Raw genomic sequence first — 7,895 nt, forward strand, 5'->3', positions numbered from 1 at the left:
GGGGAGAACATGTAAACTCCACACAGACAGTGACCCAAGCCCGGAATTGAACCCAGGTCCCTAGCGCTGTGAGGCAGCAGTGCTAACCACTGCCCCAGGACATTGGAGAGAACACCTCTGCTCTTCTTCAAAAGAACCATGTGATTTTTTTAATGCACATCAGAGAGGGACTCATCCAAAAGACAGCACCTCTGACAGTGCAGCACTCCCGACAGTGCAGCACTCCCGACAGTGCAGCACTCCCGACAGTGCAGCACTCCCGACAGTGCAGCACTCCCGACAGTGCAGCACTCCCGACAGTGCAGCACTCCCGACAGTGCAGCACTCCCGACAGTGCAGCACTCCCGACAGTGCAGCACTCCCGACAGTGCAGCACTCCCGACAGTGCAGCACTCCCGACAGTGCAGCACTCCCGACAGTGCAGCACTCCCACTGAAGTCTCAGCCTCGTTTATGTACTCAAAGTTCCTGGAGTGGGACCTTCTGTTTCAGAGATGAGAGTGACTCTAATTCTGTGAAAGTTAAAGAGTAGAAAGGATTTTCCATTGAACATCTGTGACATGAACTCATATCGATGCTATCTTGTGGTATCTGCAGTGATTCTGGGGATGAGAAAGAAGCCGGGGTGAATGCTTGGGGCAGCACGGTGGCACAGTGGTTAGAAGTGCTGCCTCACAGCGCCAGGGACCCAGGTTCGATTCCCGGCTTGGGTCGCTGTCTGCACTTTCTCCCCGTGTCTGCGTGGGTTTCCTCCGGGTGCTCCGGTTTCCTCCCACAGTCCAAAGATGTGCTGGTTAGGTTGATTGGCCATGCTAAATTGCCCCTTAGTGTCTTGGGATGTGTAGATTAACGGGGTAAATGTGTGGGGTTGTGGGCATAGGGCCTGGGATTGTGGTTGTTGCAGACGCGATGGGCCGAATGGCCTCCTTCTGCACTGTAGGGATTCTATGATTGTAGACAGGGATGTTTACATATTTCATCAATCATTCTGAGTCTCTTTTCTAAATTTATAGCCATGTAATTCATTCATTCCTGAAAATGGGCACTGGGACCAGGGTGGTATGGGATCTTCTACACCGCCCCAACCCCCCCCCCCCCCCCCCCGCCCCCCTCCCCTCACTGAGAGGGCAAACTTGGCTTTGGATTTAACATATCATCTGAAAGAGGGCATCGCTAGGGCAGCATGGTGGCACAGTGGTTAGCACTGCTGCTCACAGCGCCAGGGACCCGGGTTCAATTCCCAGCTTGGGTCACTGCCTGTGTGGAGTCTGCACGTTCTCCCCGTGTCTGCGTGGGTTTCCTCCGGATGCTCCGGTTTCCCCCCACAGTCTGAAAGACGTGCTGGTTAGATACATTGGCCATGCTAAATTCTCCCTCAGTGTACCCGAACAGGCGCTGGAGTGTGGCAACGAGGGGATTTTCACAGTAACTTCATTGCAGTGTTAATGTAAACCTACTTGTGACTAATTAATAAACTTTAATCTGACAGTGCAGCACTCCTCCAGTGCTGCACTGCAAGTGTTAGCCTAGATCTCACATACTTGAACCCACAACCTCTGACTCAGAGATAAGTGTGTTACCGACTGTGCCACAGCTGATGTGGGTGATCTGTATCTTGGTTCCATAACCTTCAATAACACTGTCGAAAAATAATCCCAATTTGTACATATTTTAACACCCCAAATCACTAATAACCAGGATAGTTTTGAGATTCAGTTCCAGGGATACATTAAAGCCAGCTGACACACAAATGTGGAGCAAGAGTAGGTCATTCAACCCTGCAACTCAACCGGAGTCTCAGCAGGATTTTGGCAACGAGAGTTCCACATTTCCACTCCCCTTTGTGAGGTTTGAGCTTACTTAAGAGGGTTCGGAACGAAATCTGAGCAGCAGGACAGAATATTTAACAATTGACATTGACTGGGTTAACTCTGCATAATGCAACCTTGCTTCAGGCTGATCTTTCTGGAAGAGGTGGATGGGCTTATGGGGATCGGTTGTCTCTTGTAATTGTCCTCATCTTCCTAACATTATCCCTTCTGCTCTCCCTCTTTCTCTCTCTCCCTCCCTGGCTCTTTCCCCCTCTCGCTCCTTCGGGTTCTCTCTGCCTTTCTGGATCTGCAGTGAGGCAATTGTGGAATTTAAAAGGAACTGTGTTATGTTGAATATTGAACCAACCCCGTCTGATTAATCATGTGTCTCCCTGCAAAGTGCCAGCGAGACAGAGTGACTGGGAGAAGCAGCTGCAGCAAAGCAGCAGTGACCAGTTTCCTGGAGTAGGATTTTCCCACTTTCCCAGGCACTTAAAACAACAAATACATTGTTTAACTTTGGAATTTGGGGGTAGATTCTTTTCGCGAAAGCTCTCTACTTCATTTTGAAGAATGCCTTCAAGTTTCTATATTTTAAAAAAAAATCCTTGTGGGAATTTGTTCATGGGAATTGAAAATGATTAATAGCTGGGAGATTAAACTGACCACAGAATCCTAAAGGTTGGAAAAAAATAGATTCTGTGGTACCCTTGTAACCACAAAACCTGTCTTTAATCTAACAGTTGGAGATTGAGTGCAGGGCGCAGACTCCACTGGCTTGTTTTGGCATCAGCTAGTACCCAATTCTCTACCTCCATAGCTCAGTCCTTTGAGGACAAGCCTTATCGATTTTGAACGGCCCCTGAGGTGGACTGCACCGTCTATCTTGGTGACTGACGGTGATACTGGAGGGAGATCTTGTGGTGCAATGGGTAATATCCCTACCTCTGAGTCAGAAGTTCTGGGTTCAAGTTCCACTTCAGGACTTGATGGCCATGCAAGATGCATGTAATAATGTAGCCAAACAGATTGATTATCAGCCTGTCAATTCTCCCAATATGTCTGATCACAAGTGGCAAAACCAGGAGAATTTCCTGGTCAGCTGTACTGCAGCAGGTTACCAAGCATAATCGCCATGGGTGCCAACACCCTCTTAGGCACGGTACTGGAGGAGGAGGAGGAGTGATACTCAAGGCTCATTTCTCTCAGGTCACTGTATCGATAGCAGCCTGCATCAATGCTTCCTCCGAAGACATTCTCAGGATTATTAGATTCTGTATTGGAAAAACTTTCTACTGACAAGCAGGTGAAAAATATCTGCCGTTCTGAGGAAGTGTTCAAATTTGTGGTAGGATTTAGTGGCTTGAGGCTGCTAACACTTTGTTGAAGTGATGAGGAAAATGTGTGTAAAGATATTCATCTTGTGACATAGCCCAGAATCTTTACAGTGCAAGAGGCCATTGGGCCCATCAAGTTTGCACTGGCTGATGTGTGCTTTTTTTCATTCATTTCTGGGGTTTGCTTGTTCCTGGTTAGGCCAGGATTTGTTTCCTATCCTTAATTACCTGTGAGAAGCCGCTGGTGAGCCACCTGCTTGAACTACTGTGGTTCACGGCATGTAGGTACACCCACAGTGCTGTTAGGGGGGGAGTTCCAGGATTTTGACCCTGTGACAGTGAAGGAACGGTGATATATTTGCAAGTCAGGATGGTGTACAACCCTCCTTCCACATTGCCCCCTTGACTTCATCTGCCCATCCGCACCCCTCCCCGACTCCTCACAGCCCATTCCTGATTCAACTTCAGATTTTTGTTGCAGTGTCTGCATGAGTCCCGTGGCACAGTGCTGTCTAGATAGACACTGCTGAGTGACACTGCGGGGGGGCGGGGGGGGAGGGGAGGCGGGTTAGGAGACCCCTGTTCTCTCCAACTCCAGGTGCAGTGCTGATCCAACTCAGTGACACAGGAGGGTCCATGGGTCCAGCAGCACGGTGCTGTCCATGAAGACCAGTTCAGCATGGGGATGGAGGCAGGAACCGGTCTGCCCCGGCAGCGTGGTGAACAGCGCATCTGGAGAAGTGCAACACTACAGCAGAAAGGCTTTGCACTCACTTCAAAGTCTGCGGTAAACCGAGGACAGCCTTGTGCACGCCAGGCTTCATCAGTCGGATTTGATGCCAATGTGATTTCCCACTGGTGTGACGCAAGGTTGGAAGATCTGACGGAATGCCAGCAAGCAGCTGTTTTAATGAGCATTCATGAGATGCAAATGAACGCAAATTGCATTCACAGCACCAGCCAGTGGGAAGAGCGAGCGACCCACCATTGGGCCAATTACAATGTGATTTTACATGGGTTTCCCACATCTTGGCTGTCGCTAGATTCTCTGCTTCCATCAGCACCAGATTCTCCCATTTAGGAACATTGGCAGTTTTCTAATCCTCAGGTTCCTTTCCAGAATTTAAGAAATCTTGGAAGATTACTACCAGTGCATCTAATATCTTTGTAGCTACTCCCTTTACTATCCTGGGATGCAAAGGAGGGGACGAGGGGACCTGTTGGCCTTGAGCCACATTAGTTTCCCTAGCACCATTTCTCTAATGATAGGTATTGTATTTATTTCCTCCACACTTTTGCCCATTAATGATTTAGTATTTCTGGAATATTATTACTGTCTTCCTGAAGATGGATGCAACGTATTTATTAACTCCTCCCATTATTGTTTCCCCCCAGTCTCATTTTCTAAGATGCCTACATTCACTTTGGCCTCTCTCTTCCTTTTTATACATTTAAACTCTTGCTGTCTGTTTTTATATTACTTGCCAGTTTGCCCTCAGAGTTTATCTTCTCCCCTTCTATGTTTTTTTTTGGGTCATTTTTAGTGGTTTTTATAACTTTCACAAACCTCTGGCTTACCACTAATCTTTGCCACATTGTATGTTTTCTCTTTCAGTTTAATACTTAAGGGCGGCAAGGTGACACAGTGGTTAGCACTGTGCTGCCTCACAGTGCCAGGGACCCGGGTTCGATCCCTGGCTCAGGTGTGGAGTCTGCATGTTCTCCCCGTGTCTGCGTGGGTTTCCTCCGGTTGCCTCCCACAGTCTGAAAGACGTGCTGGTTAGGGTGCATTGGCTGTGCTAAATTCTCCCTCAGTGTCCCCGAACAGGTGCCGGAGTGTGGCGACTTGGGGATTTTCACAGTAACTTCATTGCTGTGTTAATGTAAGCCGATTTGTGACACTAGTAAATAAACTTTAACTTCACTGGTTAACCAATGGTTGATTTATCCTCTTCCTGGAATCCTTCTTCCTCACTGAGATATATCCTGAGTCAATTTTCATAAATGTCTGCCATTGCTGATCTACTGTTTTTTCTGCTAAACTCCTTTCCAGGTCTACTCCAGCCAACTCTTCTCTTGTTCCTTTGTAATTACCCTTTTATTCAAGTTTAATACAATTGTTTCTGACTCACGTTTCTCATTCTCAAACTGAATGCTAAATTCTACCGTGTTCTGATCACTGTTCCATGGGATCTTTTCCTCTGATATTGTTTATTAAACATTAGATATTACCAGATCCAAAAGGCCTGATCCTTGATTGGATCCACAATCCATGTTCTTCTAGGAAACTGTCCCAGATGCACTCCATAAATTGTTCCACGGGGCTTTTTCCCAGGGTTGAAGGGTCAATTACATAGAAACAAAGAAGATAGGAGCAGGAGGAGGCCATTCGGCCCTTCGAACCTGCTCCACCATTCATCACGATCATGGCTAATCGTCCAACTCAATAGCCTAATCCTGCTTTTTCCCCATAACCTTTGATCCCATTCGCCCCAAGTGCTATATCCAGCTGCCTCTTGAATACATTCAATGTTTTGGCATCAACTACTTCCTGTGGTAATGAATTCCACAGGCTCACCACTCTTTGGGTGAAGAAATGTCTTCTCACCTCTGTCCTAAATGGTCTACCCTGAATCCTCAGACTGTGGTCCCTGGGAATATCCTTCCTGCATCTACCCTGTCTGGTCCTGTTAGAATTTTATAAGTCTCTATGAGATCCCCCCTCATTCGTCTGAACTCCAGCAAGAACAATCCTAACCTGGTCAATCTCTGCTCGTACATCAGTCCCGCCATCCTGGAATCAGCCTGGTAAACCTTCGCTGCACCCCCTCAAGAAGGGTTGCAGGAGCCTCATTCTTGTCCTTGTCCAACAGGTTCGCGATTCTTGCTCCCTGTGTGGATGGGAACGGTGACTGCAGGGAGGATGAACCAACTGACCGCAGCACCATAAGACCATAAGACATAGGAACAGAATTAGGCCACTCGGCCCATCGAGTCTGCTCCGCCATTCAATCATAGCTGATATTTTTCTCATCCCCATTCTCCTGCCTTTTCCCCATAACCCCTGATCCCCTTATTAATCAAGAACCTAGCTATCTCTGTCTTAAAGACACTCAATGACCTGGTCTCCACAGCCTTCTGCGGCAAAGAGTTCCACAGATTCACCACTCTGTGGCTGAAGAAATTCCTCCTCATCTCTGTTTTAAAGGATCGTCCCTTTAGCCTGAGGTTGTGCCCTCTGGTTCTAGTTTTTCCTACTCGTGGAAACATCCTCTCCGCGTCCACTCTATCCAGGCCTCGCAGTATCCTGTAAGTTTCATTAAGATCCCCCCTCATCCTTCTAAACTCCAACGAGTACAGACCCAGAGTCCTCAACTGTTCCTCATACGACAAGCTCTTCATTCCAGGGATCATTCCTGTGAACCTCCTCTGGACCTTTTCCAAGGCCAGCACAGAGGGTGGTGGTTGATAGTAAATATTCATCATGGAGTGCGGTTACAAGTGGTGTACCTCAGGGATCTGTTTTGGGGCCACTGCTGTTTGTAATATTTATTAATGATCTGGATGAGGGTATAGTTGGGTGGATTAGCAAATTTGCTGATGACACCAAAGTCGGTGGTGTGGTAGACAGTGAGGAAGGGTGTCGTAGTTTGCAGGAAGACTTAGACAGGTTGCAAAGTTGGGCCGAGAGGTGGCGGATGGAGTTTAATGCGGAGAAGTGTGAGGTAATTCACTTTGGTAGGAATAACAGATGTGTTGAGTATAGGGCTAACGGGAGGACTTTGAGTAGTGTGGAGGAGCAGAGGGATCTAGGTGTATGTGTGCATAGATCCCTGAAGGTTGGGAATCAAGTAGATAGGGTTGTTAAGAAGGCATATGGTGTCTTGGCGTTTATTGGTAGGGGGATTGAATTTAGGAGTCGTGGCGTTATGTTGCAACTGTACACAACTCTGGTGCGGCCGCACTTGGAGTACTGTGTGCAGTTCTGGTCCCCACATTACAGGAAGGATGTGGAGGCTTTGGAGAGGGTGCAGAGGAGGTTTACCAGGATGTTGCCTGGTATGGAGGGGAGATCCTATGAGGAGAGGCTGAGGGATTTGGGATTGTTTTCGCTGGAAAGGCGGCGGCTAAGAGGGGATCTTATTGAAACATATAAGATGATTAGAGGTTTAGATAGGGTGGATAGTGATAGCCTTTTTCCTCTGATGGAGAAATCCAGCACGAGGGGGCATGGCTTTAAATTGAGGGGGGGTAGTTATAGAACCGATGTCAGGGGTAGGTTCTTTACCCAGAGGGTGGTGAGGGATTGGAATGCCCTGCCAGCATCAGTAGTAAATGCGCCTAGTTTGGGGGCGTTTAAGAGATCCGTAGATAGGTTCATGGACGAAAAGAAATTGGTTTAGGTTGGAGGGTCACAGTTTTTTTTTAACTGGTCGGTGCAACATCGTGGGCCGAAGGGCCTGTTCTGCGCTGTAATGTTCTATGTTCTATGTTCTATCCTTCCTTAGATATGGGGCCCAAAACTGCTCACAATACTCCAAATGGGGTCTGATCAGAGCCTTATGCAGCCTCAGAAGTACATCCCTGCTCTTGTATTCTAGCCCTCTCGACATGAATGCTAACATTACATTTGCCTTCCTAACTGCTGACTGAACCTGCACGTTAACCTTAAGAGAATCTTGAACAATGACTCCCTAGTCCCTTTGTGTTTCTGATTTCCTAAGCATTTTCCCATTTAGAAATTGGTC

This window comes from Mustelus asterias, chromosome 9 (assembly GCF_964213995.1).
Source record: "Mustelus asterias chromosome 9, sMusAst1.hap1.1, whole genome shotgun sequence".
In the NCBI taxonomy this organism is placed as follows: domain Eukaryota; kingdom Metazoa; phylum Chordata; class Chondrichthyes; order Carcharhiniformes; family Triakidae; genus Mustelus; species Mustelus asterias.